The 18,865-nt window shown below is 46.3% G+C and overlaps 1 pseudogene; it reads right to left on the bottom strand.

The window, feature by feature from the left end:
- Window positions 1–6,289: 6,289 nt before the first annotated feature.
- LOC112629764 lies at window positions 6,290–6,754 on the bottom strand (annotated as a pseudogene).
- Window positions 6,755–18,865: the final 12,111 nt, after the last annotated feature.

Raw genomic sequence — 18,865 nt, 5'->3', positions numbered from 1 at the left:
GCCTCTGTCATCACATGAGCCAATCCCTCCTAATAAGCATCTTTCTATCTATTTATGAATGTCCTTTTGGGTCTGTTTCTCTGGAGTACCCTGACTAATGCACCAGGACAGGGATGATCCGGAAGGAGGGAAGAGACTGAGGGCCCCGCCCTGCCGGGGTATGTTGCAAGTTGAGGGGAGGCTGGAGGGGAGCTGGCCTTGTGATAATTCATGGGGTTGAACACTTGGTAGGCTCTTCAGTGTGAGGAGAGCAGACCCATCCTGCACTCCTGCCCTCAGCCCAGTTTTGCTCTTTTGTCCACAGTCATCAAGGGACTTAGCAGAGTCAAAGCCACATAGACGGAAGGCTTGGACTCAGGAAAACAGTGAGCATGGTGCCTCTTCTATGATCCAACAGTAGGCCTGGAAGGACTTTTATCAATGCTGTGCCTGGCACTATAAACACACACACACACGGACGAGACAGAGACAGGTCTCATTCTCAGCTTGGCATACAAGCGTTAAATAATTTTGTGGGTGTTAAATCTCCTGCAGGCACAGCACAAGGAATAGTATTCACGTGAATCCAGGGTCGTGACATCATTTGGGTGTGAAGGAAGTCCCTTCAGAGCTTGGGGTGTTGAAGTTGAGATTTAAAAGCTGAGCAGAAGCTGTTCAGGCAAAAGGAGTAGTGCAGGGAGAGAGGGGCAGTGAGCACTCTGGGCAGAGGACACAGGCCCTCAGAGGCCATCCATGTCAGGAACTAGCAAAGTGCATTGCAGCTGGTCCTGAAAAACGGGGAGAGGAGGATAGCAGGCTCAGGGGCTTGCCTACCATGCCTGGGGAACCCTGCCAAGGATGGGGAAGTTTTCTTTTCTTTTTTTGAGACATGGTCTTTCTCTGTTACCCAGGCTGGAGTGCAGTGGCCTGATCACGGCCCACTGCAGCCTTTACCTCCCAGGCTCAAGAGTTTTCCAGGCCCTACTTCAGCCTCCCGAGAAGCTAGGACTACAGGCGAGTGCCACCACTCCTGGCTAATTTTTTGTTTCTTTTTTTGTGTGTGTGGGCAGATGGGGTTTTACCATGTTGCCCAGGCTGGTTTTGAACTCCTGGGCTCAAGAGATCTGCCTGCTCAGACTTCCAGATGCTGGGATTACAGGCGTGAGCTGCCATGCCTGGCAATGTGGAACTTTTCTACAGGGGCAAGGGGAAACCATTGAACAGTTTCTTTTATTTTTAAATATTGTGGCAAAATACACATAACATAAAATTTACCATTTTAACAATGTTTAAGTGTGTAGTCTAGTGGCGTTAAGTACACTCACATTGTTGTAAAGGCATCATCACCATCCATCTCCAGAACTTCTTTGTCTTGGAAAACTGAAACTCCATACCCATTAAACAGTAACTCCCACTTTCCTCTCTCCCAGCCCCTGGTAACCCCAGCTCTACTTTCTATCTCTGTGAATTTAACTAGTGTAGGTGCCTCATCTGAATGGAATCACACGGTGTTTGTCCTTTTGCGTCTGGCTTCTTTTACTGAGCACAATGTCCTCAAGGCTCATCCATGTAGCATGTGTGAGAATTTCCTTTCTTCTAAGGCTGAATACTATTTCATTGTCTGTATATACTACGTTTTGTTTATCCAGTCATTCATTTGGACACCTATCAAAAGATTTTAAGAGAGTACCATGGTCCCATTTACATTTTGAAAACATCAGCCTGGTTGCTTTGTGGAGGCTGATTTGGAAGAAGATGTGAGTAGCTGCAGGGAGCCCAGTTAGGAGGCTACCAGATGAGTCCAGTATAAGAGGCAGGGTGGTGGTGAGGATGGTAGAATTGAAGGTTTAAGAGCGATTAATACTTAGAAGGAGGAATGAAAAGGTTTATTTTTGTGTAGGAAGTGGAGGAGAGAGAAGACTCAAGCCAGAATCATTTCAGGTAGATAGAGCTGTGATTTACAAGGACAAGCTACAGACAGTGAGTTGGGCTTTGGGTTTGTGGAGGTTGAGAAGTGCATGGGCCATTCAGGCAGGGATACATGCTTCTAAGCTGGCCTAGAGAGGCAATCAATGCCAAAGGGGTGCGTGAAATTCCTCTCTGCAGAATGAAAAGCAGAGAGGGCCAAGGGGGGCATTCCTGGGTAACTCCAACATCTGAGGTCTAGTAGAGTTGGATGGGCTAACCAACAACAGTGCGAGGAAGTGTTCTGAGAGCACCAAACCAGAGGAGTGTGGTGTCATGAGAGCCAAGGGACGATAAGGGCTTTTAGGAAGAAAGTGTTTGGTGAGAGAGACCGAAAGAGTGCTCACTGGTTTCAGCAACACAGAGGTAACTGGTAGCATTGGTGAAGGCAATGGCATGTTGAGAAGCTGCAGAAGCTGAGACAATCGATGGTTACCAGCCATATGTTCTTGGCATAGTTGTTCAATTTCTCTGAGCCATTAATTCCTAATCTGCAAAATGATACACCCAATAACTCATGCCACCTGTGCATTTAGGGATGGGAGGTAGATAGGATATAGCTTCCAGAGTCAAGGCAAGGCTCTGTCCGTATAAAGTGATCTTCTTGACTTTGTGGTTGACTACCTGCACTCTCTGTTCTATGCAAGTCAGCAACAAAGCGGTTTTGCAGAGTTAGTCAATGTTGTCTTTAACATCTGCACTCAGGACTTTTAATGGATGGGGGATTAGGATGAGCAAGAAAGGCCAGGCTTTTCTGTTGCAGGAAGCATCCCAGGTGCATTTACTCACTCTTTTGTGTTTGATTTCTGAGAAACCAGCAGCAAGAGAGAGGACGCTGGGGTCAGGAGGCCCGGTCTCTGGGATCAATGCTGTGGCAAGCCACTGACTCCCACCCCTGAAATTCCTAACCTATGACATGGAGTCTTCTTCAGCTAGATAATTCTGGAATGTATTTCCTCATTTTAGGTGTGTCTGCATTGCAAATAAGTCCCTATCAAAAAAAGTTGTTGTTGTACTTTCGACAAAAAGACACATCTCCAAGCCAGATACTTGCATAGCTCTTGTCACAGTTAATTCCCAGAACAACACTGTGATCTGGGTACTGCTAATCCCATTTAATACGTGATGATCGCTAGGTTTCAGGGGCTAGTGACTTGCTCACTTGGGAGAGAGTGTTTGTACCAGGGAGCACGAAGTTATGTTTAGGCAGGGGATTATTAATTGAAACCATAATTGATCACTTGCTCTTCTGCAAAAGGAATCTGTTGTGTCAACCAATGCCTGGAAGAATCCAGACACTCATTCCTGTCCTGAGAGTAAATCTAACATCCTCAGCTGACACTTGGAGACCTCTGTTCTTTGGATCCAATCACATATTCCTGGTTTAGTGTCCACTTTTTTCTTGCATTTCCACTTACACCTATGCTTTGGCTTTACTGTTCCCTCCAAGTCCCACATCTTCTGCCTTGATAGCTTCGGGCAGATGATTCCCTTGGCCTGGGACCCTTTCTTGGTGACACAGTTTGGAATTCTGTCCTTGTGTCAAGGCCGGTGAACCTTTCCTGACCTCCCAATGATGTAGCATTTTCCTCCTTTTGAATCTGCACTGTATTTTTTACTTTTCCCCCAGTGCCTCTGCCTTGAGTCAGAGTTGTTTGCCTCTTTATTGCCTTTACATTAGAAGGTGATTTAGTCTTTGAATTTCACACAAAGGAAACCCATGACAACAGTTGGCACATAATGAAAGCTCAGTGGGTGTTTGTTAATTTCAGATGCATGCATCCTTAACTGGTTTTACTCATTTATGCACTCATTGATTGAACAGCTAATTATTAGGGTCTAAGATAATGAATAGGATGTTCCATCACCTTTAGCTTGGAGAAAACATCCCATGAAATGGTCACACATTTCTTCTGGGATGTCACCTATTAGCCATCTCTGCTGGGGCTTCCCGTCCTGGCACGTTCGCACAGTATGTAAAAGGTTCTGAAGGACCCACGCTCTCATATGATCACTGCCTCAGCCTGTGAGACTAGTATAGCAGATCCATCTTCCCCAAGGTCCCATTTTCTGGAGGTGGAAACTAATGATGTTCAACAGTGTGGACCGACTTGCTTTGCATTTTCCAGTTACTGGGTCTGTAGATGCTGAGTCTTCTGGCTTCCGGTCCTGTGGTGTTTCTGGGAGTCCAGGAAGGATAGGAAGTAAAGGTAAAGGAGCAAGTAGGGAGGTGAGGAAAACACGCCAGAGAGCAGTGTGGAGAAGGAAGAATCCGACGCCTGGGGCTCATGGCCTTGTGTAAGGGCAGGTTGCTTCTGGGGCTGCCACCAGTGTACCCGTGTGAAGGCAGACTTTGTTCCTGCGTCCTGGATCTCACTGCAGGTTGGCTTCTGGGCAGAAGAGGCTAATGAGCTGGGCACGGAGACCAGGTCAGAGGCAGGTCTTGGCCCAGATCTTCAAACCAACAATCCTGCCCTAACTCTACCTATGGACTTCAAAATTACAACTGCCTTTAAAAGTAACCAAAACAATGCAAGCTTTATGTTTTAACAGTATTGAGAGTTGGGTAATTCAGGATGTAATGGAACAGCTGTTTTATAGGGAGAAAGGGAGTGTACTCTCTCCCCCGGTTGCTCCCTCCTACCTCTATAAACCCTCATTTCCTCCTTGCCTCCTACCACCCAGCATAGCTACTTCCCTGTAAAGTCCGTGGAAGGCCAGGCTGGGTGCTGGATTCTGGGTCCCTGCACGCTTAATAAATAATCATGCACCTGCCATGTGAGCCCTGGCTTGGAGCCAGGCTTTCTCATCAAAGCAGACTGCTTGTGTTGTGACCATAAGCGGTAAACTCTGCCAGACACTCACAGCCATCTGGAAGAGCAAGCTGGATGCTCCCAGCAAGGCCCAACCAGAATCTTCACGGGGTCCCTTCCTGGCCTTGGGTCCTTGTTTATTAAGTATGAGTGTGGCCCTCATGAGTTCTAAGGGTTTTACCTTCCTCCATTGGAATCTACTATCCAGAATGGGATCAGCTCCCTCCAGGTGAATTTCATGCAGCCTGGAAACCTTCTTCACCTCCTGGCTTGGGTTACGGGACTAGGCTGCACCCTACAGCATGGCAGGTCTGCAGACTCAGGTGGCTAAAACCCAGGCTACCTGCTGTGAGGAACTGGGTGGTGTCGGGGAGTTACCTAATGCTCCATGCCTCAGTTTCCCCATTTGTGAGGTGGTGACAATAACCAGTATCTACTGCAAAAGATTGTTGCAAGGATTAAATGTTGTTATGAAATTAGGATAGTGCCTGGCACCCAGTCAGTGATGGTGGGCCTTACTGCTTTTGCTCTTTCTGTAGGCACCTGGAGGCTCACACTCCTTGAAGGTGGACACTTCATTTCAATCGTCTTTGGTTTCCTAATCCCTATACCTGTGTGGTCCACCCTGGGCTTCCAGCAATGTCCCTGAGCTGGGGTCGACTGCCCTTCCACCTAGTCCAGGCCTACTGTGTCCCCCTGGTTCAGTATTTATCCCGTCCTCAGAGCATTGGAGCTGGTGTGAATCATAGGAGTTGTTGGATACCACCCTGGGCTGGGATAACTGTAATTCTCATTATACAACAAGCATGTTTATATATCAAATGCAAATACTAGGTGTAGATATTTACATTTGTGTGATCATGGAATTTGCCAACATTCGTATATTAAACACTGACTCCACTGGCCAGTGATGCAGTGAAATGAAGGGACTGGATGGAGCAGTTGGGCTGCTGCGTCTTGGAGGGATGGGATAGCAGGTGTGTTGCTGTGGTGAGACCTCGGCTCCCTCCTGGAGATGGCAGCTGAGCTAGGCTTTCACCTGGGATGCCAGGTGTTTTGGTATCAGGGACTGAGGGAATGCTCTTGTTAGGGGTTGCTCAGTGCTTTCAAATTTTCACAGGTTCCTGGGTTTGTCGCTAGACACACAACCAGCAGTTTGGTTTCTGTCATAGAGAGAAAGGACTTCTGAGCCAATGGTACCCCTGCTGTACTCCACAGCCATGACTCCATCCCTCCCCAAACCATCTCCACTGCACCTTCCGGGTGGTCTGCTCAGGACCTTGGAGAGATGACATGCTTTGAACAAAGGCTCAGGATTCAGGCTTGAAAACAGCCTCGCTGGAAAGCAGCAGTGCCCTCACTGGGGCAAGAACCTCCATGTGCCTAGTCTTTCCAGTTGTGGCATCACCATCACTCTTGACTTCTGTAAACTTTTCTTAAGATCTGACTCTCACAAGCAGACAAATAAAAGCAAACATTTATTTCTTGTGCATATATATACACACACACATAATCAGCCAGCTGGACTCAGTTTAGATTATCTCAATTTTGTTGGCAACACCCAAAGCATTGTAATCAGGATTCAGTTGAACATATGCCTTCTTCTCTCCATCAGGCCGAACCGGAGCTGACCTTGGCCACATCAGTGTCATAGAGCTTCTTCACAGCCTGCTTGATCTGGTGCTTGTTGGCTTTAACATCCACAATGAAGGTAAGTGTCTTGTTTTCTTCTATGTTCTTCACTGCCGACTCAGTGGTCAGCGGCAACTTGATGATAGCATAGCAGTCAAGCTTGTTCTCTGGGGGGCGCTCTCCTGAGGATATCTGGGCAGCCTCTGGAGTTGCCGTGTCACCGGAAAGTGAGTGACGTGTGAGTCTTCTTTTTTGTGTGGCTGTGGACGCCTTTCAACACTGCCTTCTTGGCCTTCAAAGCCTTCCCTTTGGCTTCCTTCCACTTTAGGAGGGGCAGGAGCTTCCTTCTTTTCTTTCGGCGCCATCTGGTGAAAAGGCTACTTTTTTTTTTTTTTTTTTTTAATTGTGGAAAAATCTATATAACATAAAATTGACCATCGTAACCATTTTTAAGTGTGCAGTTCTGTGGCACTAACTATATTTATATTGTTATGCAACCACCACCGCTATCCATCTCTCCCAGCGGAAACTCTGTACCCATGAAACACCAACTCTCCATTTCCCTGGCAACCCCCATTCTACTTTCCGTCTTTATGAATTCAGCTACTCTAGGTACCTCATGTGAGTGAAATCATACAGTATTTGTCGTTTTGTGACTGGACTTATTTCACCTAGCATAGTGTTTTCAAGGTTCATTCATGGAGTAGCACGTGTCAGAATTTCCTCCTTTCGAAGGCTGAATCATGTTCCATCGCCTGTGGATGACCCATTCTGCTCATCCATTCTGCCGTCCAAGGACACTTGGGTTACTTCCTCCCTCTGGCCACTGTGAATAATGTTGCTCTAGATATGAATGTACAAATATCTGTTTGTGTCTCTGCTTTCACTGACTTTGGGTATGGATATGGTTTGGCACTGTGTCCCCACACAAATCTCATGTTGAGTTGTAATCCCCTGTGTTGGGGGAGAAACCTGGTGGGAGGTGATTGGATCATGGGGGCGGATTTCCCCCTTGCTGTTCTCATGGTAGTAAGTGAGTTCTCACAATATCCGGTTGTTTAAAAGCGCGTGGCACCTCCCTTCTTCTGCTCTCTCTTGCTCCTGCTCTGGCATGTGAGATGTGCCTGCTTACCCTTTGCCTTCTGTCATGATTGTAAGTTTCCTGAGGCCTCCCCAGCCACGCTTCCCACACAGCCGGTGGAATGATGAGTCAATTAAGACTCTTTCTTTATAAATTACCCGGTCTCAGGTATTTCTTTATAGCAATGCGAGAATGGACTGGATCATATAGTAATTCTATGTTTAATTTTCGAGGAACCACCATGATGTTTTCCATAGCAGCTGTACCGTTTTATATGCTCACCCACAGTGTGCAAGGGTTCTGATTTCTCTACATCCTCATCAATAAATGCTATGCCATATAGTTTGCAGGCATCGTATTTCATTCTTACAACAACCCAGGAAAGCAGACCATAATGCCCAAATATAGACAGGCAGTTTGGAGATATTAGTGAAATACAAAACAATCTTTCCAGGGCCAGCTAGGAAAACAGGGAAGTCAGGATCCAGACGTGGCTTTGGATTCCAAAGCCCATGCCCTTCCCAACCTATCAGACTGTATCTCTAATAGATGAACGGATTTGTAGTTCACCTAAAATGCTAGTATGAATTATGGCCATGTAAACTGGGTACTTTCTCAATAGAGTGTTTTGGGTACTGGGTTATCATCAAACTATCTCTGCACCATGGTGTGCCTTGGCTCCGGGAGAGCGTATTCTAACGCATAGCTAGAAGTAATAATGGAACCTGTCATAGATTTGCTCTTATCCAAGCTGATTAGTAATGAGGCACCCTGTGTGCAGATTCCTTTCCTTTTACTCATTTGGCAAACAGTCATGGAGCCTGTCCTCTGTGCTGGGATGTGCATGGGGCTGGAATTTTAGGGATTAAAAGGTTTGGTTCCTGCCTATGAGCCACTGAAGCCACAGGTGGCAGGGACTTGGCAGGGTAAACAAGGTCTGCCCACAGCAGGATGAGATAAAAGCTGGTGGAGGTTAAGTGAAAGATGTCCCTGCTTTTGAAGGTAGGAACAACAACCAGGTTTCACAAATAAAACTGATGACAGAACCTATGTATCTCAATGCATTGGCTGCTGAGAAGTTGCGCAAACTGGCAACAATGAGCTTTTGTTCTGTGAACCCAAAGCAGTTGAGACAGGTCTCAATCCATTTAGAAAGTTTGTTTTGCCGAGGTGAAAGGCTTGCCCATGACACCGCCTCAGGAGGTCCTGACATGCGCCCAAGGTGGTCAGGGGACGCCTTGCTTTTTATACATTGTAGGGAGACATGAGGCCAATCAATATGTGTCAGCTGTACATTGGTTTGGCCTGTAAAGGTGGGACAACTCAAAGCGGGGGCTTCCAGTCACAGGCAGATAGGAGCCCACAGTTTGCATTCTTTTGAGTTTTCGCTCAGCCTTTCAGTGAATATACAATTTACATGTGAGTGGGGGAGAGGAAGAGTCACTTATGCCTTAGTCTGGCTCAGTGAATCTCCATTCTCCATAAACAAAAGGGCCGAGGAAGCAATCAGATGTGCCTTTGCCTCAGGTGAGCAGAGGGATGACTTTCTGTCCCACACCTGGGAAGGGAAGCCATCGGTTTACACTGTCAGGGTAAAATTCAACAGAACCGTTCCACGGGAAAGATCTTGAGGCCCACAAGGAATTTCCCTGTGGGAAAATTGTGAGGGAGGTATGTAGCTTTTAAAATCTTTGCAGCTATCTTATTTAGGAATAAAATGGGAGGCAGGTTTGCCTATCGCAGTTCCCAGCTTGACTTTTTCCCTTGGCTTAGTGGTTTGGTGGTCCCGAGATTGATTTTCCTTTCACAGGTTAAATAAATATTGCTGTGCAATATTCTTAAATACATGAACAAGATTATTAGTTGTTGAAAATCAGAGTCTTGAAATTTTCTAACGCATTTTTTTTGTTTGAGACCAAGTCTCACTCTGTTGCCCAGGCTGGACTGTAGTGGCACAATCTTGGCTCACACAACCTCTGCCCTCTGGGGTCAAGCGATTCTGGTGCCTCAGCCCCCTGAGTAGCTGGGACTACAGGCATGTGCCACCACAGCTGATTGATTTTTGTATATTTAGTAGAGATGGGGTTTCACTATGTTGGTCAGGCTGGTCTCGAACTCCTGACCTCAAGTGATCAGCCCACCTTGGCCTCCCAAAGTGCTGGGATTGAGCCACTGCGCCTGGCCCTTTGTAGTGCATTTGTTATGCCCAGACCGTTTATTCCCCGAAGAAGACCACCAGAGTCCAGAGTCAAAGCTAAGCAGCAAGGATCTTTATTACAGGTTCGAACCTGGAACTGTCCCTCGCTCGCGAAACGAGACGGGCAGGAGAGCTCCCCCACTGAGCTCCGAGCAGTGTTATATAGTCTAAGAAAAGTGGGCATAGAGTTATTATACAAATCAGATATATGATTGGCTAGTGTTTGAACAAGGCGATTTGGCTAACTATGATTGGTTCCCGCCATTTCTGATATTTCGGTTCAACCTTTGAGGCGGGAGAGCAGGTTTATGGCAGCAAGAGTTTTATCTTACTTAAACACGTCTTGTGACCTTGCCTCAGAACTTACAAAATCTCTGGTACGTGCAAAACAAAATCTCTGGTACGTGCAGAAAACCAGGTACTCACAGAACTTACGAAATCTCTGGTATGTGCAAAGATTAGAGAGCAGAACAAAAGGGTGTAGCGGGGGGGGGGGGCGGGTACACATCTATCTTTGTGTCCTTTCACATTTAAATCAGTCTAAATATCAATAGGTTCCTTATTAGTTTGCCCATTTATTCATGGATGTTGATCGACTGCTCGCTGTGCGTCTGGGAGCCTCCTGTCTCCTGGCTGGCTGTGCCCTCAGCGGCAACACTCTTATCCCTCCCACATGTAGGCCTGGGTCAGGGGTCACTACTTTGGGGAACTTGGGTGGGATTTGGATAGTGTTGGTGAAGCAGAGGCCACCATTCCTGGAGATGGTGGAGGTTTCTCAACCTTCCTGGGAGCAGGCCTCAGCCACGGGTGGGGAGGCTTCTGTGACCTTGGTCTGCAGGCTGGAGGATGACACTCCCCCTGTGCCCGCCCTCCCTGTTTCCCGGCTCCACTTGCAGGGACTCTGTCCTGATGCCACTCACACGGAATCACAGGACAAGCAAGGCTCCTTTCCGCCTAGAACTTCTGTTTTACTAGAATAGGTTAACCCAGCGGGAAAGAGGGACAACAAACCCACAAACTCTGTGTGTGTGTGTGTGTGTGTGTGTGTGTAAATATGGTGTCGGCCAGGGGAAAGTGTGTAAAAAATTAATCAGGATAAGAGGATGAAGAGGTTAGTTTAAGAGGAGGCAGTCTGAGAAGGCCTCTCTGGAGGGGGAGCCAACAATATTGTACACATGCACACACACAGACACACCCACACCCACACATACAGACACACCCACACATACAGACACACCCACACATACAGACACGCACATGCACAGATATGCACAGAGACACACACACTGACACACACAGACACACACGCAGACACCCCCACATACACACACACAGACACATACACATGCACAGACACACACACATATGCATACACACCTACACATACAGACACACCCACACACACAGACACACACATGCACAGACACACACAGGGACACACACACTGACACACACACTGACACACATGCAGACACACACACACAGATACACACACATACAGAACACACGCACAGACACACACACAGACACACACACACAGATACACACACATACAGAACACACGCACAGACACACACACAGACACACACAGATACACATGTAGACACACACACATGCAGACACACACACACACACATGCTGACCCACAGGTGCACATACACACACAGGCCAAGCCGGCTGGTATTTCCTCTCTTCCCCTGTTTTGCCCAGGCACGCAGGCATCACAGTGTCTGCCAGCCACATCCTCCACCCAAACGTGAAGCCTGGGAGAGGAGCCTAGAAGGTAGGTAACAATAAGGTCAAGGGCAGTTGCTATGGCCTGCCTCAGAAGACACATCCCAGATGAGGCACAGGCTGGGAAGGAGCCCAGGGGCAGCAGGGACCCAGGGGGAAGAGAAAGGATGGGGGGAAGATAAAGGACAGGCTGGATGTAGCCCCTCCACGATTCTTTCTGACCTCGCACGCCCTCCGTCCACCATCCCTCAGCCCTAGTCACCAGCGTGGGTGCTCCAAGGACCAGTGGGAATTGAGAGCATGAGCTCAGCCTGCGGTGCGAAGATGACTTTTCTCACTGAATGCCTACCGAGCCCTCCTGGCTTCCACTCTGTGCTGCCTGAAATATCTATGAATGGCATCTGTAAGTCTGTGGTAGGTAAAGGCGGCCTTCCTCCTCCCTGATGGGCACAAAGGCAGCGCTGTAAGGTGAATTCTAGCCCAGTGGCGTGTGTGAGCTGGGGCAGGTAGAATCCAAGTACTTGCCTGCCTGTGTCTCTGTCCTGTCCTGGGGGCCGGGCTGACAGTGACCTTATAGGACTGTCGCTGTGAAGGTCAAATGGGCTATATACAGTGAATATACAATTTACATGTGAGAGGGGGATAGAGGAATAGTCACTTACGCCTTAGTCTGGCTTTGTGAATCTCCATTCTCCATAAACAAAAGGGCAGAGGAAGCAATCAGATGTGCATTTGCCTCAGGTGAGCAGAGGGGTGGCCCGGGGCCTTCCTTCTGTGTGGCTCAGCTCATGGCTGTAGCATTGCAAAAATCCCAGGTTTTAGTGTCTGCGACTGTGAATTCCAGAACCTTCATGGTTAATTATTAGATGAGTAACTGGGAGCATATAACCCAAGTGCCCAGGTCACATTTTCTTTAGCTGCAAAACAACACCTGTTTTGCATAAGACCAGATGGCAAAATGTGGGAAAATGCTGTACGGAATACAAGTTCGGGGTGACTGGCTCCACTGGGCCCAGGCATGTGGCAGTTGTGATGGAATGCACTTCACATCTTCCTCTGGCAGGGTGTGTGTACTTAGCCCAGGAGCTGGGGAGACCTCATGCTAATATTAGGTTTGTGCAAAAGCAATTGTGGTTTCAGACCGTGAATTTTAAATCATTATAATTAGGCTCAAACACATTTTTACTAGTCAAAATAGGAACCATTACAATCAACACATTTTTGCTGATGAGAAATAAGTTTGTTTATTCCTGTAGTGTAAAAATCTGTGTTTCAGGATTTGAGTAACTGTTGGAAAGAGTTTCTGCATCCTGCTGGTTGTGGAAGCGTATTCCCTGCAAAAAGCTGTCCAGATGCTTGAAGACATAGTTGGTTGGCAAGAGGTACAGGTGAATGTGGTGAATGAGGCAAAACTTCATAGCCCAATTCCTTCAACTTTTGAAGCATTGATTGTGCAACACGGGGTCGGGCATTGTCGAGGAGAAGAATCGGGCCCTTTCTGTTGACCAGTGCCAGCTGCAGGCATTGCCGTGTTCGGTGCATCTCACGGATTTGCTGAGCATACTTCTCAGATGTAATGGTTTCTCGGGGATTCAGAAAGCTGTAATGGATTAGACCAGCGGACCACCAAACAGTGACTATGACCTTTTTTTGCTGTGAGTTTGGCTTTGGGAAGTGCTTTGGAGTTTCTTCTCAGTCCAACCAGTCAGCTGGTCTCCACCGCTTATCATACAAAATCCACTTTTCATTGCATGTCACAATCTGATCAAGAAATGGTTTGTCGTTGTTGCACAGAATAAGAGAAGATGACACTTCAAAATGATGATTTCTTTTAAATTTTTGTTCGGCTTATGAGGCACCCACTTATCGAGCATTTTCACCTTTCCAATTTGCTTCAAATGCCGAATGACCGTAGAATGGTTGACATTGAGTTCTTTGATGACTTCTTGAGTAGTTGTAACAGGATCAGCCTCGATGATTGCTCTGAATTGGTCATGGTCAGTTTCCCATGGCCAGCCACAGTGCTTCTTATCTGAACCTCCACTGTGCTGTGTGTTCATTAGCAGTTCCTGGGCCAAATGCGTTGTTGATGTTGCAAGTTGTCTCCACTGCTTTACGACCCATTTTGAACTCGAATAAGAAAATTGCTCAAATTTGCTTTTTGTCTAACATCATTTCCATAGTCCAAAATAAATATAAAATAAACAGCAAGTAATAAGCCATTAGCCAAAAAAGTGAGAAATGTGCATTAAAATGTATAATATAACCACATTTATTTAGGAATGTATTCCAGTATCAATCAGCAAATTTCCACAATGCAAAAACTGCAATTATGTTTGCACCAACTTAATAGAAAGCTTTCCATGCAGATGCATGGAAAAGTGGGAGCTCCTAAACAGCACGGACCAGGCCCTATTTCTTATAGTTCTTGCACTCTGGCCTCTTTTCACATAGTAGGTGCTCAGTAAATAAGCACAGCATGAGTGTGGCTGTAGGTCCATGTTCAGTGTAATGGTACAACTAAAATAATTCTTGACCCACAGCTGGGTTGAGATATCCGTGCAGCTGGAGCCCACTCACTGTGTGGTCCTGTTCCACTCTAGTCATCCACCCACCCATGAGCACAGAAGAGAGGGCTCCTGTCGAACTCCAATACCCCTTCTTCTCAGGCCTTTGTTACCACAGCATCACCAATTCCCTGCAAACTCTCCCAGAGCTTGCAAACAGCCAAATCCCACAGGTGCCATGGCAGGATCCATGGCGCCCTGGATCCCTGGCAGAATCTCTTCCATGGCAGGATCTTTTAAGGGAGTGGTGGAGAGGGTGAGCACTTCACTTCGGTTATCTTTTTCAGTGAAAAAGCCACTAAAAGTTATTCTGCAGTGGGAGGGAGACCAGTGGAGGAGAGAAGAGGGGAGCACCAGGGGCCACTTGTATTCTAGGTGCTCTGACTATATTTTCTCACTTAATTTCAGATCCCCAAATCTAAATAGCACCAAGTCAACATAACCAAAGAGACAAATTTCATAAGAGCTAGAAATAATATTGTCATGATGGTTATTATTCAAATATTTTTGGTACAATTTGGAATATTTTTTCTAAATTCTCATGGCACACCTAAGAAGTGCTCACAGAGCACCAGTGTTTCAAGGAATAGGAATACGCGACCAAGAGTACAACCTGTGGACGGCTGAGTTCCTGCTTCTGCCTCTGGAACAATGTCTGGTCAGCTCAAAACAGTTTCTTAAGGTGCTTACAAACCTGGACAGCAAAAACATCCATTTTTTGAAATTTTAAAAAAAGAATGGAAACCTGAGAAGTAATGAAATTCAAAGAAAAAATGTTATTATGATGCTCACAATCTAGTGGCAGTTTGGCAATACTATAATATGTAGACAGCCTTACTATTATTTTTGAAAAATGAGATAATTAAAAATATTTTATATATATTTATTTTATGTTAAAACATAAAATATTTTTAAATTACTTACAAACATACATAAAATATGTATTAAATATAAAGGTTGTAGTTAAACACAGGTTTCTGCAGCCACTATATATATATTATATGGAAACTCCAACTTCATCTCTCCCTACCAAAAAGACTTCTGGGAACTTGAAACGTAGTTTAAAAACTACTTTGTTTTTCTTTTTCTTTTCTTTTTTTAGACAGTCTTGCTCTGTCACCAGGCCAGAGTGCAGCAGCGTGATCTCGGCTCACTGCAACCTCTGCCTCCCAGGTTCAAGTGATTCTCCTGCCTCAGCCTCCCAAGTAGCTGGGACTACAGGCGCCTGCCACTACTTGGGCCCAGCTAGTTTTGTATTTTTAGTAGAAACGGGGTTTCAACGGGGTTGGCCAGGATGGTGTTGATCTCTTGACCTCGTGATCCACCCCCCTCGGCCTCCTGAAGTGCTGGGATTACAGGCACACGCTATCACGCCCAGCTAATTTTTTTTTTTTTTGTATTTTTAGTAGAGACAGGGTTTCACCATGTTGGCCAGGCTGGTCTCCGACTCCTGACCTCAGGTGATCTGCCCCCTTCGCCTTCCCAGAGTTCTGGGATTACAAGCGTGAGCCACCGCGCCTGGCCTAAAAGCCACTTTCTTAGCCAACCTCTTTAACAAAACTAATTTGCAAGAAACAAAATCTGGAAACTTGGTGTTTGGTTATTTTTCATTGTACCACTTGACCAAAGCTTTACAAATTTTGACTTTGGCATATGACTTCAACATTTTCAGAAAGACACGCTCTAGCTAGAATTCCCAATTCTCTCCTCTGTCTATCCTTCCATTTACGTAAACATTTTACGCAGCTGTCTGTGGTGGACTGCAACTTTCAGAGAGTCAGAAACACGGCTGCCTAGAAATGCAGATATCATAGAGCAATAGAAGCAGGACCATGAGAGAGGTCATCTCCTCTACCTGATCATTTTGCAGAGGGGGCCTAGAGACGGGGAGGGATGACATTAATTCATTCTTTTATTCATTCATTTGACATTTATTGAGCAAGTGTGTTGCAAGTATGCCATTAGGGTGTGGAATTACAAACATAAATAAAATACTGTTTCTACCATTTCAGAACATAGTTCAATTGGGGAAAAAGACACACCAACAACCAGAACGTGATGAGTTATCGTAGGAGCACTTTTCCTTCAGGAAACAGCTGTTGGTCCTTTGGTGTATGCCGGGTTCTGTGCCAGGCTCAGAGAATATACGGAATAAGTCAGAGAGGTCCCTGGTTCTGATGGAGTTTAAAGACACATCAGGAAGTAGATTTGAACAAGTTCACGAGAAATGTTGAATGGTTGGTTGTGGCAGCTCATGCCTCTAATCCCAGCACTTTGGGAGGCCAAGGCAGGAGGATTGCTTGAGCCCAGGAGTTCAAAGCCAGCCTGGGCAACACAGCAAGACCCTGTCTAAGAAAGAAAAGTTAACAAATAAATAAAAAAGAAATAGTGTTGAGCAAAAATGTTTCAGGTGCTCACTGTGTTCTCCATAGGCACACGTCGAGGAGAGAAGAGAGGGCATCAGGGGTCGCGGACTTGCAAACAGCAGTGGTGGAGCCCATTGGCTCCCTGGAACCCTTGGGACTTCATGGTGTGGGCCGGCATAGGTGGTCTGAGAGGATCTTGGTAGGCGGTCCCCAGAGAGAGGCCTTGTCCTCCGTAGTGATCACTATTTCAGGGATGGAGTAGAGGTCAGGGCAAGGAACAACTACATGTCACAGAGAGTGATGCTCCCTGCTCAGAGAAGTGGCTCTCTTAGAAAGGGGACATCTTGGTGGCAGGGACCGGCACGCCCTCATCTCCCTCTGAACTGACTCAGCTGTGCAGGGCCGGCCCTCTCTAAGCTGCGTAATGGGGAGGAAATGGGCTCCCAGGTCTCTGCATTTGTCTTTCCTTCAAGATTGAAGGCCATGTGCATAGGGTCGTGTGAGTGTTTCTGCAGCACTTGGCTGGGTAAAGGTGGCAGAATACATGGAACGGACAGGATCATCCAGACCTAGGTCCACCTGGACGCATGCATGTGGCAGGAGATGTGATGGAGCCACTTCACGGATGCCTTTTTGATAAGCCACTTAAAGGGTTTCAGGATGCTTCCTGAGGGCAATGGGATGCCATCGAAGGTATTGAGGACGAGTGATAGAAATCATTTTCATTTTTCCGGTTTTTTTTTTAGAGACAAGGTCTTGCTCTGTTGCCTATCCTGGTATGTAGTGGCACGATCATAGCTTACTGCAGTCTCAACCTCTCTGGTTCAAGCAATCCTCCTACATCAGCCTCCTGAGCAGCTGGGACTCCAGGCATGTGTCACCATACCTGGCTATTTTTTTATTTTTATTTTTTAGACAGAATTTTGCTGTGTCATCCAGGCTGCAGTGCAGTGGTGCAATCACAGCTCACTCCAGTCTCGACCTCCCACCTCAGCCCCCAGAGTAGCTGGGACTATAGCCAGCCGTTTATTTTTTGTAGAGATGAAGGCTCAGTATGTTTCCCAGACTGGTCGTGAACTCCTGGACTCAAGAGATCCTCCCACTTTAGCCTCCCAAAGTGCTGGGATTATAGGCATGAGCCACTGCACCTGGTCTAATTTCTTTTCGTTTTAAAAAGATGTGGAGGAAGTAGATTGGAACCAGAACCACTGCACCTGGTCTAATTCCTTTTCATTTTAAAAAAGATGTGGAGGAAGTAGATTGGAACCAGAGCCACTGCGCCTGGTCTAATTCCTTTTCATTTTAAAAAAGATGTGGAGGAAGCAGATTGGAACCAGAGCCACTGCCCCTGGTCTAATCTCTTTTCATTTTAAAAAAGATGGGGAGGAAGTAGATTGGAACCAGAGCCACTGCGCCTGGTCTAATTCCTTTTCATTTTAAAAAAGATGGGGAGGAAGTAGATTGGAACCAGGGCAAGGAAGATCCAAGGAGACAAACTGAGTGGCTGTTGTAATGATCTAGGTTGCTGAATATTTTAAAAAACGTATTTTTTCCATTGTTTTATTCCCAGAACCTAGAAGAGTGCTTGGTTCCAAAAAGACGCCCAGTAATAGTTAATAAATCAACAAAATTCAGTTGCTGGTTTGAGGGTCAGTGGAATGTGGGTCCCTTTTAGTGACACATCAAATTGCTGATCAAATCTCCTCTTAGCATTAATATTTCCAATGACTCTGGAGAGGAAAGGCCCTTTTCCAGGCTTTAGACCCAACTGACAGAGAAAAACGAAAACCCAGGTACCACAAGGCTAAAAGGTGAAGACGGAGTCATCTGAAATTCTCCCCAACCAGCTCATCAAGATCTACTGGTTGATATAAACATGTTACCTGGAAGGGTGACTTCATGTGTTTGTTTTCTGTTTCGGAGAAAGGAAGTGTATTTGGCAAGGGTGCTTCTTCCTTCGTTCAGCTCCGGGAATCCTTGAAGTCAACAGATTTCCAGCAGATTATGCTCAAACAAGGTTGTATTTCATGGCAAACAAGGCCTTTGAAAGAGACAGGCCCAGTTTTCAACACCAGCTCAATTAGTCTCAAGACATACGATCATGGGCAATTAACTTAACCTATTTAATATCCATGAGTCAGCTTTTTCCATCTATAAAATGAAATAATCATAGTGCCTATATCATAGAATTGTTCTGAAAAATAAGTGAGATAATATGTGTAGTGCATTAAGTAAAACATGGAACAAATAAGCACTTGCTGGATGTTAGGGGTCATTACTTCTACTACAATTAAAGTAGAAAATGGAAAGAGAGTAAGGCCTGCTGGAGCCAGATGTTCCCTGGCGGATGCTCTGGTCTGGGGACTGGCGACACACCTGAATGGCCTATTGCCCTGTGCTGATGGCTTAGCCTGGTCTGTCTGCTGATCACGAGCCAGGAGGAGTGGGAACTGAGCCATAGCCACGTTGGAAGAAAATCCAGGAGCAAACTCCATGTGAGAGTCATGAAAGCTGGCAGTGGAAGGGCTGCC

The sequence above is a fragment of the Theropithecus gelada genome, chromosome 8 (genome assembly GCF_003255815.1).
Source record: "Theropithecus gelada isolate Dixy chromosome 8, Tgel_1.0, whole genome shotgun sequence".
Lineage (NCBI taxonomy): Eukaryota > Metazoa > Chordata > Mammalia > Primates > Cercopithecidae > Theropithecus > Theropithecus gelada.
This window is presented reverse-complemented; position numbering and strand designations above follow the sequence as displayed.